Source organism: Vigna umbellata, chromosome 5 (genome assembly GCF_029865625.1).
Source record: "Vigna umbellata cultivar VRB3 chromosome 5, Vumbellata_1.0, whole genome shotgun sequence".
NCBI lineage: Eukaryota > Viridiplantae > Streptophyta > Magnoliopsida > Fabales > Fabaceae > Vigna > Vigna umbellata.
This window is the reverse complement of record NC_142169.1, coordinates 960,001-976,499: the sequence shown is the minus strand read 5'-3', so window position 1 is coordinate 976,499 and position 16,499 is coordinate 960,001. Positions and strand designations below refer to the sequence as shown.

At 40.3% G+C, this 16,499-nt stretch overlaps 1 pseudogene; it reads right to left on the bottom strand.

Annotated features, from left to right (window-relative positions):
• Positions 1-15,848: 15,848 nt before the first annotated feature.
• LOC148197494 (uncharacterized) overlaps positions 15,849-16,499 on the bottom strand; it is a 5,126-nt pseudogene continuing 4,475 nt past the window's right edge.

The following is a 16,499-nucleotide window of genomic DNA, read 5'->3' as shown; positions in this document are numbered from 1 at the left end:
GCTGGGAGGAAGCAGAAACACACTTTTCACCCCTTGGGGGTAGATTGGGAGATGGTGACAACTCTCCTCTTCTCTTTCTAGGGTTTTTCTATCTCTTTCATTCTTCCATTATTGTTCATCTAGTTTCACCATGAATATGGTGAACTAAACCTTGTATTGTTGTTGGGGAATCAATGTAGTGTTGTGAAACTCTCATATATGGAATTTGTTTTAACATCTTATTTTAAGACTTATGCTTTCTTTCATCATTAGTTAGGGTTTTTCCTCTTTGCTTAATGCTTGCTTTGTTTAACTCATTCATTGCCATGATTATTGATTTTATCGATATGGGAACGTACGAGGAAATCTAGATCCGGGGAATTTCTCCCAATAGCATATTGCCTAGACATAGGAATATGAGGCTTGGTTGCCGTTAAGCTTCTACACTTCAGAATTAATTACTAGGAATGCTAGGAATTGTATGAACTCGTAATTAAAGATAGGCCTTCTTGCAAGGTGATTTAGATAGTGGCATTAACATTTGATGAAAAGAATGATGAATTCCTAAAAGTATATGAGAGTGGATAAGATGAAATTGATAACCCCAACAACATACTCATCCATCTAATTCATTAAAGTGTTTGTATTCCTCTTTTCCATTGATCAAATTCATGCATACATGTTTAATTATTTTCTTTTGCATTTAAACCCTACAATCAATTGTTAACAAGTCTTAAATAATCAACAAATCATATAGTTAACTAGGCCGTGAGTCCTCTGGGAAAACGATACTTGGTCTTACCTAGTTTTATTACTTGATACGATTCGGTCACACTTGCCGATTGTTAAACAAGTTTGTGGCGCCGTTTTTCGGTGTTCATAAATTTGTCATCAAGTTTTTGGCGCCGTTGCCGGGGACTCGTGGTTTAACTAGTTCATATGTGTGACTATTGATTATCTTTGACTTGAATTTTGAATTTTGAATTTTGAATTTCTGTTTTTATTTTTTCTGTTTTTATTTTATTTTATTTTTATTTTATTTTTATTTTATTTTTATTTTATTTTTATTTTATTTTACTTTTATTTTCTGTTTTTATTTTCTGTTTCTATTTTATCTTCTTATCTCTGATCTTATATCTTCTTTTGTATCTTTTTGTGCTAACCAATTTTTCTAGGGATTTGTTTTCTTGTTTATGCAGGAAGCAATCCGAATTAGGAGCAAGAAAACTGCAGAACCTCTTCTTGAAGGTTTAGACGAGAGTAGACGGAGGAGAAGGATCCGTACATCTAGAGAACTTTTTCCTCCTCCGGAAACTCTGTTACAACCATCACCACAAGGTTCTGACCATAGCACTGAAAATATGGAGAATAATAATGCCAGAAGAACTCTTGCAGATTACACAAATATAGCTGGACCTCAACACTTTAACAGCATAGCAAGACCGAGGGTCAATGCAGCCAACATGGAGTTTAAGCCAGGATTAATTCAACTGGTGAAGAGTAATCAATTTAATGGGTTGTCTCACGAAAGCCCATATGAGCACCTCACAACTTTTAATGAGATCTGCAACACGGTGAAAATAAATGGGGTGTCGGACGAAGCAATAGAACTTAGCTTGTTTCCATTCTCACTAGGAGGCAACGCTAAGCTTTGGTTAAATTCTTTTCCAGAAGAAAGCTTTACAGAGTGGGAAGCAGTGGTGACCAAGTTCCTAAACAAATACTTTCCACAATCAAAAGTAAATAAAGGAAAGCAAGAGATTTCATTATTCAGGCAAGGCATGGAGGAATCACTAGGGCATGCATGGGACAGATATAAAAGCTTATTAAGAAAGACTCCCACGCATGGATTTGACGAAGTGGAAGTAGTCCTAATCTTCCTTGGAGGTCTTGGTTCACAAACCAAGATGATGCTTGACGCCTCAGCAGGAGGAAATATCAAATGGAAAACTCTAGAGGAAGCTACAGAAATCATTGACAATATGGCTACTAGTGACAATGAGCTCAACAGTGAAAGAGGAGCTCCTATACAACAAAAAGGAGTTCTACAGTTACAAACTCATGATGCCTTGCTAGCACATAACAAGATACTAACTGAACAACTGGAGACTCTTACAAAAACACTTGCACAACTGCCAAAAGAGTTAAAGACTGTTGCACAGGCTCAATTACAGTTGTGTGAATTATGTGGAGGTGACCATATCAATGGTCAATGCGCTTTTCCAGTAGAAGCCTTAGAGGATGTTAACTTCATGGCCAATCAATACCGTCAGGGGAATTTTAATCAAGGGTGGAAACCACACCCAAGCATTGGTCACGGACAAACTGGGCAATTCAATAGGCAACAACAACAACCAACCTTATGGCAACAGATTTCTATACTTAATGAAAGGTCAATAAGGATGGAAGAAACTCTTCATCAGTTCATACAGAAAACTGAGTCTACTCAAAAGAGCACTGAAGCTACTATTAAGAATTGGGAGACTCAAATGGGTCAGATTACCAAGCAGTTGGAAGAGAGGCCAAACAAAAATTTTGGGGCTAATACTGAGGTTAACCCCAGGGAAGAATGCAAAGTGGTGGAGAGTACAATTGATGAGAGAGTTGAGTTAGAACAAGGAGAGCAAGAAAAAGAAGAGAGAGAAAAGAGAGAAAAGAGAGAAAAAGAAAAAGAAGAGAGAGAAAAAGAAAAAGAAGAGAGAAAAGAGAAAGGAGAGAGAAGAGAGATAGAGAGTAATGATATTTTTCCTTTTCCAATAAATCAAGAGAAGCAATTTGATTTTACAAAATTATTCAAGATGGTGGACAATGATGTACCTTGGAATCAGATATTACAACAAATTGCAGTTTATACTAAACCTGAGGAAGAAGTCTCTACAAAGAAAAGACGTAGAGATGATGATACAAAGAAGTATAAAGCTGTTAAAAAGGAACCATTCCCTCTAAAGGCAAAAGATCCAGGAGGTTTCTCCATTCTATGCACAATAGGGAAGAAAAGGATAAACAAAGCTTTACTCGATTTAGGATCAAGTGTTAACTTGATACCTTATTCTTTACTGGAGCAGATCGGTGATGTTGATGTGAAGCCTGTAAAGGTTAACTTAGTAATGGCAGATGGATCTTCAAAGGAACCCTATGTAATAGTAGAAGATATTATAGTTTGTGTAGGCAAACTCCAGTTCTTGGTAGACTTTGTGGTGATGGAGATGGAGACTGAAAAGATACCCATTATTCTTGGAAGATCGTTTATGGAAACGGCCAAAGTTATCATTGATGTGAACGAAGGTATAGTGGTGCTCCAAGACAGAGAAGAGAGAGTTGTTGTAGATGTCTTCAAAGAATAGAGGCAGATGCAGGAGGAAGAAGCTAGTCATAAAGCTGCATTTCAAGATGTACTCATGACTAGCCCTCAAGATGAAAAGACCAAGGTTAAAGGTAAACGTTGTTTATTGTTTCAGGTACCGGAAAAAGAAAAGATTGGAAGAGGAAGAAAAGTTCCGGATGACTGGATGAAAGAACAACTCCAACTGGGTACACCTGTGAGATTCAAAAACAAGTTGTGGGTTGTGAAAGGCTATAAAGAAAAGGAGATGATAGAGATAGAGTCTCCATATTCTAGAAGAGTCAAAACAGTACACCGAAAGCAGTTGAGGAGTTGGTGGAATATGGACATCAACCATGAAGAAGGAACTTGAACTTTATTAGGTCAAGGTAATGACGTTAAAAGAGCGCTTGCTGGAAGGCATTCCAGTAATTTGAGGACAATATTTACTTTGATTTTATTTTGGTTTTGTAATTTTTAATCAGTTGGACATTATTTCTGTAAATATTTTGCTGGGATATAGCATCTACTGAAGGATGCTAGGTGGTTAAGTATCCACTGAAGGATACTAGGTTTGTTACACCTACTGATGGGTGTTGGTAAGAAAGTTTTGCACCTACTGATGGGTGTTGGTGGATTTTGGGTCAGGCTCGTGACGTTAAACAAGCGCTACCTGGGAGGCAACCCAGTTGATTGATTATATTTTTTGTTTGTTCTGCTGTAGTTGCATAATAGGATTTTGCATGAGTAATCTGAACATGTTATTGCAGGGAGTAAGTGAGAGGCATGGGTAGGAGGCACCTAGGTTAAGCTAGGAAGAAGAAGAGCACTTCCCGAAAGTGTCGTTGAGCGGCAAACTACCGTTGAGCGGTAGTGTTGCAGATTGGGCTTAGGTTGCCCCTAAGAGCAACCCGAGCCCATTAGGGTATTTTTAGACCCTAAGTTGCGCCTTAGTTTATCTTTTCAGATTTTTCTCTACACACACTCCTACATACTTTTTCAAAAGGTTCTCTATAACTTTTCCCTCATCCCTCTTGAGAAAATCTCTCTTTCACTCATTTTATCACTAGCTTTCCATCTAAGTTTGGGGTAGGAAGAGAGAGCATCATAGCTTGAAAGCATTCTCAGTTCATCTAGCATCTCCACCCAAGTAAGTCAAGCATTTTTCATTCTAGGGTTCTTGAATGTGAATTTGATTGTTAAAGCATGAATCTTTAGGGGTTTTGATTTCTATGCATGATTTGATGATTTAATTGAAGTTTGAACCGATTGAACTGAAGGAGTTTGATCTGGACAACTGAAAATTGCATGTGGGTGGAGTTAGGACAAGTTAAAAACGAAGTTTTCAAAAATCTGCAGAGTCACCGCTCAGGGGTAAATTGCCGCTGAGCGGCACTTTGACAGACATTAGATTTTTGTTGAATTGCTGCACTGGTGGCGCTGAGGGGTGATTTTTGTCCCTCAGTTGTGGTTTAGCTTCAAAATATGATGTTTTTTGTGTGTTACTAATGAATTACAACAATTTTTGGTTGTTTTGTATTTGTGTTTGATGTAGGAATGGCATCCTCTTCAGGCAAAAGAATAAAGACCATGGCATTCAAAAGAAAAGAAAAGGAACCAGAACAACCCCATTCTAGTAGGTTCCTATCTTGCAAACATGAGAAGCATTTCAAGGTGGTCCAAGATAGGAGGCTACTGATGGAGAGAAAGGTTGGAATGATACCTAACTTTGCTCCTCAATTTGGAGAGCAAATTTTAGGGAATGATTGGGGGAAGCTAGCCACATACCCCACACCTGTCGATATAGCTGTGGTAAAAGAATTCTACACCAATGCAAGAAAGATTGGTGATTATCCAGCTGAGAATTACCTTGGCTATGTCAGAGGCCATGCTATTAGGTATGATCCTGATTCCATCAACAACTTCTTGGATACTGTGTGGGCTGGTGAGCAGTGCCAATTTGCTCTCTGTTGAGTAAGTCGCACCTCACACAAATTGATTGCAGGAAATAATGTAGTACAGTGCTAGGAAGTGACTCCTAGGTCGTCTCTCAAGGACCAAATGTGGTTTGAGTCTCAGGTCAAATACGTAGTGGGGGGGTTTTGAAAGTGTTTTTGTAATTCAAATGAACTAAATTAAAACTGAAACATAACACAGATGTAAACACAAAATTAAGACATTTGATCACATAATGCAGCGAGAAGAATTAAATTACCAATTCCTTGAACACAATGAACAAAAAGAAAATGCATCTTGCGGCTGGAATGAAAGAAACTACACTTTCATCTTGCATGGACCAAATTAAATACACCTAAATCTAATGAATCTACCACTCCATCACCGAAACATCACTAAGCAAAATACTTAAACAATAAACAAAATTATAAGATTGAAAACCAAATTCATTTCAGCTGAAAAAAAAAAGAAAGAAAAAAAAAGATATAGGCATGCAATGATATTAAATGAAACGCTTTAGGCTAAAACAGAAATGCACATTGGTGCTTAAAAACACCGTGTAGCTGGAATATAAAAGTGTGAAACACTTGAAGGTATTATGCAAAATTCACAAGCAGCTGGAATCAATTTTAATGCATGGTGGACAAAGCTCATAGCAAATGGAAAATGAAATCATCACGTGTGTGCCCTCTTGCTGCCCGTGACACCACCTCCTATCTAATCACCATATTAATTGTTTTATCCATCACCGCATGTGCCATTCTTTTAAGACATCTCTTTTTTTTTAATTGTAATAAAATGAAATGTTCTCTTCATTGCAAAATGTGCCATGACCACTCCATGTCACCGTACTACTCTTCATTCTAGCAAAATTCCTCCCTAAAAGGAATAAATAAAAATATCATACTTTTTCCACTCCAGCAAAGTCTTGACTGCAGCCGTGACAACTCCTCCACTAACGTGCTGCATATCTTACAAGAAGTAAAGAACACTTCAAAGTGAAATTAAGGAGCTTTACTCCAACGTAACAGCGTTCCACTAAACAAAAACTTTCCTAGCTAAGAGAAAAGAAAACTGAATGAGTGTGGTGGCTGGTTCCAGACCGTGTGTCTCCCGCGTGCCCTTCAGCTCCAGACTAAGACACCCTTTCTCCTACATTCTCCTTAGTGAGACAAAGAAAAGCCTCCTCCATGTTGGCCCCTTCTTCATATTCCTTCCAACTCAACCATTCTCCATTTTCCCAGTGCCCCTTCAAAACAATATTTAAGAAAGCTCCATCTAAAAGAGCATGTAAGTGGCGGCTTCAGCTAGTGCCCCCAACCCTCACCCGTAACCTTCCATACGTCCCTCTCCGTTCTTCCCCTTTTTTTCTTTCTCTACCTTACATCACTCTAAAAACCTCCTGGAGTGTAGCGGCTGGTTCCCTCACATGTCCAGTGAAGCCCTTTTTCTCCCAACCAGCTGGACGCTCCAAGATGTGCGTATGGGCTCGGTGTGCTTTTTTTCTTTTTGCCACTTCCAAACTGTTGGGCCTGCTGTGTGCTGCTGGAAAATTCAATTCTTAATTGCCAAAGTCCTTTTGATGTTCGTGGCTTCCCCATGCTTCCTAGCTGCTGGACTTTGTCCTCTTTGCTGGATTGTGCAGGCCGTGAACTGCTCTTTCCAAGCTGCTTGTCCGTTTGTAGCTGTGCTTGTTGGACCGAGCCTACCCACTTGAAGATTCATTGCTTATGGCTTCACCTCCTACGTGTTGCTGCAGTGTGCACCAAACCAAGACAGTGAAGTGCTCCTTCTCTTCTATACCTCCGTTCCAGCACCGCTTCTCATGTGGCCTCTCATACCTCCATGTCTTGCTGGCCATAGCAGTTACCAGGCCGTGCGTGACAGCACTTCTAAACTGCTGGACCAAGCTTGTCTTTTCCCGACGTGCACGCCCGCTGCTTAACGTGTTGCTGCGTCTCCAGCCCTTCTCTTCAACCATCATTGGGCTCCGTTGCCCATGCTGGACGTCACTCTTCTTTGCTGAACCATGAACGTTTGCTTTCCTTCCAGCCAGCAGTGTGCTTCCAAAGTTGGACCAAGGCAAGACCGTGAGCTCCTCTTTTGTTTGCTGGATGTGCAGGCTGTGATTGGAAACTGGAACGTGAAGCTGCTGCTGGGCGCTGCTGCACCTCTTCGCTGCCACCGTGAGCTTTCTCTTGGACCGTGGTGGACCTCGCTGGACGTGAACGCACACACCAACGTTGCCTCCTCTTCTTTTCTCTGCGTGAATCCAACCTGAACCAGCTGCTGCACCCACAAGCTTCTGCCTGCTCTCGGTGAAGTGTTGGTGCTGCTGGATGCAAATGCTGCTGCTGGATCAGCTGGGATGAAGCTAGACCGTGACAGCACCCCAAACTGCTGGACCGCTTATTGGACAGTGAAGGACTCACTCCAAGTTGCTGGAACAAAATGAACGCGTGCCTTCCTCTCTTTGTTGCTGCAGTCGAACGTGTTGCTGCCATCTTCATTCACGCTACAGGTGGTTGCTTCAACAAGGTGCTGGACCGTCTCCCCCAAGTGCTGCTGGACGTTGAAACTCTCCAAAGCTCTTCTCCATGTGGCCGTGAAGTGTGTGTGCTGAAAACGTGAGCTACCAAAATGAATGGCCGTGTGGCATGTGTTCCAAATTCTTCTACGTGAAATGAGTGGCCACAAACTAACAAAATAAATTAGCATAACACTTCTCCCAACCAAACCATGAATGGAACGTGGTCCCTTCCATCATTTCACTTCAAGTCCATGCTATGGTGTTTGCCAACGTGAATTGTCCATGGGGCCATGCTATTGTCTTCCAAATTATTTTTAGAAAACCGTGAGCACTTGCAACGTGTGGTCCCCTTCTTTCATTCCAATTGATTTACTTCTTAAAATAATCCAAGCAATGGTCGTGACATTTACTTAGAAAATGTGGCAGCACACTTGTTATCTTCCAGCTATAAAACCGTGAGCTTCATTTCAATGTGGTCCCCTCCATTTTGCTTCTTAAAATTCAAGAATTTATGAGATGGTTTGCCACTTGGTTCCGTGGACTACTTTGTTTCCAGCAACAAAACCGAAACCAAGCTTCATGAACCTATATTTTCCATTTTTTTCAAACGTCCCAATTTGTATTTCCAAAATTTTCCCTGAAATCAATAATGCAAATAATAGCCTCAGATAATTCAAATTAACTAAAATAAGAATTTCTGATGAAATTAAGCACAATTGGCAAAAACGGAAAAATATCGGACATTTAAGCACAATTCCCTGATTAATTCTAGCGCACTAAAGTAAGTGAAGTGAACAAAATATTGACTCATCAAAATAGACCACACTTAGTCTTTTGCACTCCTGGGCAAAATCAAGACGCAAATCAGGGAATAGTTCAAAGGACATCAGGGAAGTGACACAAACTCAACACACAGAAAATAAAGATTAACAAGGACAAAAACAGAATTACACAATTCCCAAGGAATTTGGACAGAGAAAAGAAGTAGACAATATCCAACACAAAATCGAAGAAAGCAGATACTCATGAAATTATCCAAGCAATTCAAAGCATGACAAAATGATCAATCAATTCAAGAGGTAAATCAAAAGCAGCAAAACCTCACAGGTGCATTATCAGTGTTTCTCTCAAGTGTCTAGGGTAAACATTGTCAACTCGATGCACTCAAGAAAGAAAACACAAATAGACTTGGCGAGCCTCTAATATCATCACTCAAAACATATGCATGTTCAAATCAAAAGGTCTTTTATGGGTGAAATGGGGCCAAGGACAAGGGAGGATAAATATGGATGAGAAGCTACAAACCAAAGAGAATAGAGGAGCAATGGGGAACAAGTGAAAACACAATCAAATACACCCAAAACCTCTAATTCAATCCTCTTCTTGACTCCATTATTCACATTTTTTTTTCATTCATTTTTTCATTTTTTTACTGTTTTTCTACTCTCTATTTTTTTCATCCTGTCTCTTTTCTTTTCTCTCTTCAGCACACAATTTCAAGAGACAAGATACACCACATATTTACAAAAACAAAACAAGAAGAGGAACTAACTAGCCAACTCATCAGAATCCCCAAGGAGACCACACTTGTTCCCAAAACACTTCCAAAGCTCCAAAATTCCCTAAGGTTAAGGTAATCATGGTTTTTCACTTAGGGCTAGTGTATGAGCTTCAAAACAGAGAAATGAGGAAAGTATAGGCTCAAAAGGGGTTTTCAAAGGATCAGAACAAGGTGAGCTTATTTGGCTAGAGAGGCTCAAGAACAAAATTGCCTTCATCACTTCCAAACATGCATATCAATCAAGAGTTATCAACAAGAGTCAAGCCAAGGCATATGCGCAAGCAATCAAGAGACATATCACACACAAGAAAGAACATAAAGTGGCTCAAATCTCACACAGGGTAATTGTCACAATCAATTCAACCTCTCAAACATCATAATCATCTTCCCAAGCAAAGTAAAGCAAAGATTTCAAGTCAATAAGTATCAATCAAGTGAAGTGAAAGACAAGTCTACAACTTAAACAAAATCCAGCAAGCAAGAGAAACATGCAAAACTATACATAAGACACGACAAAAATAACCTAGAAAAGAAAAAATTTAACCAAGAAAACAAAAACTAACAAAGAAAAAACAAAATCTCCCCCAATAGACCACACTTAAACTACACAGTGTCCTCAATGTGTCATAAGCATAAGATCAGAAATCAGAACAGTGAACAGATCATGGACAAGTGCAATAAAAGTAGGGAAAGGGGGAGAAGGGAAAAGAAAACTCCCCTGGTCATGGTGACAGTTGCCAATTTTGGACTATCAGGGAGATGTCTTCCACCATAGGATTCAACAAACAAGTTTTGAGGAGGAACAACTTCATCAGTACTGCCATATCATCCAAAACGAGATGTTTCTTCTTTCTTCTCCCAGCAAACTGTTCCATCAGTAGCTTTCCTTCCACTGGCAGTTGTTGAGTGTGTGACACCGGAATGGGGATCTCTGGCTCAGTCAAAGAAGTAGCAGTACACTCTCCTTCATTAATCATGATTTCCTTAATGTCAGCACCTGTATTCTTATTTAATTCTGCAGCATGGTCATCAAACTCACAATTAATAGCATCTGTTATACGCTTAGAATCTGTCTGTAACACATAATCAATTTCAATACAAATCGGGCAAGAACCAGATTCACAATCACATTCAAAGTTCTCAAAGAACTGTGTCAGATCAAAGTTCAGTCCTAACTCTATAGAGTTATCAGATTGCACAGTTTCTACCTCAAAATCAATATTGATATATGCATCATCAACAGAATCAAAGGTCAGTTCAAGGCTATTATCATTCAAAATTTCATCACGGCAATCATGTCCATTCAAAACAACCTTTAGACCAATGGGTTCAATGGCTGATACTGAATCAAAAATTTTAGAATGGTCAATCAAATCTGTATCAGTATCAGTCATGAATCCTATAGAATCAGTGTGCATCAAATCACGGGCATTTGAGTGTATAGGAAAACCATGTAAAGTGTTTGGAATCTCAAGTTCAGAATAAACCTGTTTTTGCTCATTGAAAATTTTCTTACCAATCTCCAAGTCATCAGCTGCATCCTCAAGGCTATCATTTAAATCAAGATCAGTGCAAGGATAGTGAACATCAGGTATGTCAATGTGCTCTATAGGGAATAATGAATCCACAACATGAGTGTGCACATGTATATCAATATCAGAATCCAGAACAGGCTTAAATGGTTCAAGTTTTACCAATTCAAAAACATTAAAATTTACTTGAACCTCAGATACATGAGTAGGGATTTCAAGTTTACAGTAAACCTGCTCAGGTTTTTCCTTTACTACCTCACTTGGATTTTGACCTGCCAGCTTACAGAGCAACTTCTTTGCCTCTGTTGGAGTTCTGTCCATCAAAGATCCACCAACAGCTACATCCACTAATATCCTTTCATTGTCCAGGAGCCCTTCATAAAAGTAAATCAAGAGCAAATGCTCTGAAATTTGGTGGTTTGGACAGGCTGTGCAGAGCCTGTTAAACCTCTCCCAATAATCTGCCAGGCTTTCTTCTTGAAATTGCTCAATGGTAGTGATCTCCCTCCTAATGCTGAGTACCTTTGCTGCTGGAAAGAACTTGTTGAGGAATCTCTGTTGTGTTTCCTGCCAACTATCAAAAGGATACTGGTATAGGAACCAGTCTCTTGCTGCACCTTGAAGGGACATTGGAAACACTTTCATCAACACTGTCTCCTTTGAAACACCAGTAGGCCTCATCGACAAACACACCAAACAAAACTCCTTGAGGTGCCTGTATAGATCTTCATGTGCCAACCCATGGAATTTGGGAAGACTCTTGATCAGCTCATATATCCAGTCTTGAGAATCTGTCATCTCCTCTATTGTAGTGCAAAACCTGTCTCAGACCTGGACTTCCACTTCAAACAAAGATTAAACCAAACATATAGAAACATAACATGGGGGAAAACCATTATTTACATAATTTGAAACTTTCAGAAACAACAACTAAATGCACAAAATACAAAAATGATAAAAATCTAAACACACAAAAATTGATAAAAGAAGTAAACCCAAACAAGACTAACTAAACATCCTAAAACACATCACACAACACAACACAACACATCACTAACACAACAAAAGACCTAAGACTGAACCGTTGAACCCCGGCAACGGCGCCATTTTGTTGAGAAGGTCGCACCTCACACAAAAGTTGTTTGCAAAATTAATGCAGTATAGACTAGGAAGTGACTCCTAGGTCGTCTCTCAAGGACCAAATTGTGGCTCAGTCTCAGATCAAACACGTAGTGGAGGGTTTGTGAATCTTTTTGGTTACGGATAAAATTAAAAAGCGTTGAAATAAAATTCAAAACAGTAAAACGAAATTTAAACAACATGAAACAGTAAAAACAGGTCTGGAACAGAAAACAAAAATACAGAAAACGAAAATACAGTAAACAGTAAAAAACAGAAAACAGTAAATTTCAAATATGAAAACAGAATCAAAGTTACAGCAGCAGAAACAGTAATTTAGGCTTGGAATTTTTTTAGAAACAGAAAATTAAACCAAACTTGAATTGAACTTTAAAGTGCTCATAAATTGTTACAGCAAACAAGAACAGGAAAACTAAATTGGAATTCAAACAATACAGCAAAGAAGATGAACTCAACCGTAACCCTCCATTCTCTCTGTGTCGTGCACTTCCTCTACTATCCAGCCTCTGTCCCATTCCAGCCCCTGGTGTCCAACATTCTGGTGGACTTCTTCCCTACTGCAGCTCCTCCACACGGCTCTCTACACTACTCCTAGACTACTCTACTCTACTCTCCTCTCTGCTGCACGTCTCATCATCCTAAACTCTCACCTAATCCACTTCTCATTCTATGAAAGAAAAAGAACCAAAAACTACAATCATTCCAACAACCGTAACATCCCTGTTATTCATTCCAGTAAAGAAAAGAAATCCATCACCATATCACCACTTCCTTCTCAATCTCCGTGCAGCACCTAATGGAATCAGCGCCTACTCTTCTTTTTTAAAAGCTTCAATCACCATTTCTTTTCTTCAACCATAGCCCTCCATGCTTCAATGTCCGCCTACTTTTTTCTAAGTGAAAGATTCTATCCCTCCTAGGTTGCGGCTGCCCTTATTTGAAGGTTGAATGACCCCTGGTGACCTTTGTGTGAAAGATGAATCTCCAAATTCCACGTGTCCTGCCCTAATGAACCAGCGTGTTTTTATTCTCCAGCCCGAGACACACTTTTTTCTCCCTTGCTCGTGCTGGATGTGGGCCGTGGAATGTTGCTGCCCTTTTCTTCTAATTCAATCCATGGACGCTGCTTTCCACTCTGCTGGACGTGCGTGTGTAGTGTGCTGGACGCGTGTTCATGCTTCTTTCCAGCCAGCAGCCTTTGCTTTCTTCCGTGTGCACCTCCCATTCTCTCCAAGCACACACCTCTTTTTCTGGGCCAGCTTGCTGCTGCTACTGGGACGTGAGTGCCTCCCAGTTGAATCCAGCTTCTGGACGTGTGCTTTTGATGGATGTCACCCCTCCAAGCTGCTTCACTTCTTCAATTAAAACCAATCAGCCCTTTAATTTGCTGGACGTGCACTTCCAAATGGAACCGTGAGTGCTGGAAAATGTTGGATGCCACCCTTTCTTCTCCTGCCAGCTGGACGTGCGCTGTCTTCTTCAGAGTTGCTGGACGTCCGCTGTCTCCTAAGCTGCTGGAAGCGTGAAGCCCGCGTGGACGTCCGTTGCTGGATCGTGAAGTCTTTCCTGGATAAATGAAGATGTGGGCCGCGTGTGCTGCTGGAATATGCTGTCCGTCACTGCTGCTTCTCCAAGCCCAAGTGCGTGTTGCTGCGGGGCGTTCTTCCCCCTTCATGCTAGACTGTGGAATTCTCTGCTGGACGTGCGTTATTCTCCAAGCTGTTATCCGTGTGCGTCACACCCTTTCCAAGCTGTTGGACGCTCCCCATGGGTCGTCTCTGTGTGAACCCCGCGTGGACGTCCGTTGTTGCTGTCCTCTCCTGGACCTCTACTCCGCGTGCAGCTGCTGTGATGGACGTGATGGACTCTTCCGCATTGGACACCACCCGCTGCTGCTGGACGCACCCCCAAGCTGTTGTGCTGGACCTCCAAATGAAGGTCTTCTCGCTTCCCCAGCTGGACGCTGCTATCCGCGTGAAGCCAAACCAGGTCGTGCGTTCTCTTCATTTTGCAGCTCCCAAGCTTGCTAGACCGCTCGTTCATTCTTAAAGCAAAGAAAAAGGAGCTTCTCCAATCAAGCCCATCTCCATGTGCACTCCCATAATTTAAATCCACACCTCCTCACTCATTTTAGTTTAAAGTATATTGATGTGGCATTTTCTTTTGACCTCCAAATGTTCCAAATTGTATTTCCAACATTTTCCCTGCAATTAATAATGCAAATAATTTGCTCAAATAATCCAAATTAATTAAAATTGGAATTTTTGGTCAAATTAAGCATAATTAGTAAAAATGGGAAAATACTGGACAATTAAGCATAATTCCCCGATTAATTCTAGCACAATAAACTAAGTGAAGTGAACAAAATATTGACTCATCACTCTTTGTATGGAAGAAGGCACTGATTTTGATGATGTGGAGAGAGTTTTATGTGTACCTGGAGGACATTTTCAGAGGAACAGAACTGGCTCTGTAGTGAACATTAGGAGGACTGATTTGACTCCTCTTGCAAAGTAGTGGATGGCTTTTTCTCATGCCAATATTCAGCCATGTTCTCATGTGTCAGACATTACTCTTAGCAGGGCACTCCTCCTTTACTGTGCAATCAGGAACTTGAATGTCAATATTGGACAAGTAATACCTGATGAGATAAGGGCATGCGCTAACACAACAAACAACAAAGCACCCTTAGGACATCCGTCTTTAATCACACACCTCTGCAAGATAGCTGGGGTGGATACTTCAGCTCCACCCTTTGAAAGGCCAAGGAAAGCAATTGATGAGGCTTATTATAGACAATATTGTGGAGGTGAGGAAGCAGCTCAACCAGTTCCACCACGCCGTACTCGCAGAGAAAGAGGGCAAGCACACAGTCGGGCATCTGCTGAAACACATGAAGCAGAACCTTTTCAAATGAGGGACATGTACATGTCTCTTATAGGTGCACAGTTACAATCTATCCACAGAGGGCAGGTGGCTACTGCAGAAATGATTGTTGGAATGTATGATACACCTCCAGCACACAGGTGGACTATGGAGGAGTTTCATAATGTGCTAGCTTGGCCAGAAGAGCAGGTACAAGGAGGCAGAGCTGAAGCAGCTGAAGCTTCAGCTATGGAGATGGAGGAAGATGATGTTGAAGCTTATGATGATGATGCATTTGAGGATGCGGAAGATGAGGAAGAAGAGGAGGATATAGATGACAACTCAGATGGAGGAGGAGCTGAGATAGCATTTACTGATGAATGCTATCATAACTAGAGCAGGACTTATGCTTTTGTTTGGTTTAGTGTTCTGAACTTACTTATGTTTTTAGAATAGGGTTTGATGTACTCAATTGAAAACTTTGTCTGTTATGATGGTTTGCTTGTGATTGTGATTGTTTGATAAAGTAATGCTTGATGATGCTTTGATATTGATTGATGTGGAGATGTACATTATATACTTATACAGGTGATTCACAAGCTTTGTGAACAAAGCCTTGAGCTAAGTGCTAAGAAATAAGAATGTGAAAAGCAAAAGAAAAAGAGAAAGAAAAGAAAAGAAAAGAAAAAGCAAAGCTCAATGCAAAAGAAAGTTGGGAATAAATAAGAATGATTGTGTTGATATGATTCTCTTAACTCAAGGGTTTTGTGATCCAGAAAAACCAATTTTCTTGTTAGCCCAGCCACATTATAAGCCATTGAAAAAGTCCTTGTGATGATGCATGCTTGTGAATTTATTTGATTGTGGTTAAATGAAAGGCAAAGACAATTCATGTGACATTGTGATAGTAGAGTGAATGAGTGATTACCTCTTATACACTTGTGTTTGAGTGAAACACTTTACCTAATGAGGAAATATTGAGCATTTGTTGACTATCTCTATCACCTCATTTTCTTTGTAGTCTTTCACAACCCACAACTTGTTTTTGAATTTTACAAGTTTACCAAGTTGGAGTCGTTCTTTCAACCAGTCATCATGGACCTTTCTTCCTTTCCCAATCTTTTCTTCTTCCTGTACCTGAAACAAAAAACAATGTTTACCTTTGACCTTTGGCTTTTCATCTTCAGGGCTAGTCACGAGTACATCTTGATATGCAGCTTTATGACTAGCTTCTTCCCCCTGCATCTGCCTCTCTTCTTTGAAGACATCTACAACAACTCTTTCTTCTCGGTCTTGGAGCACCACTACACCTTCATCCACATCAACGATGGCTTTGGCCATTTTCGTAAACGGTCTTCCGAGAATAATGGGTATCTTTTCACTCTCCATCTCCATCACCACAAAGTCCACCAAGAACTATAGTTTGCCTACACAAACTATAACATCCTCTACTATACCATAGGGATTCTTTGAGGATCCATCTGCCATTACTAAATTAATCTTTATAGGCTTCACATCAATATCACCAATCTGCTCAAGTAAAGAATAAGGCATCAAGTTAACACTTGATCCTAGATCAAGTAAAGCCTTCTTTATCCTTTTCTTCCCTATTGT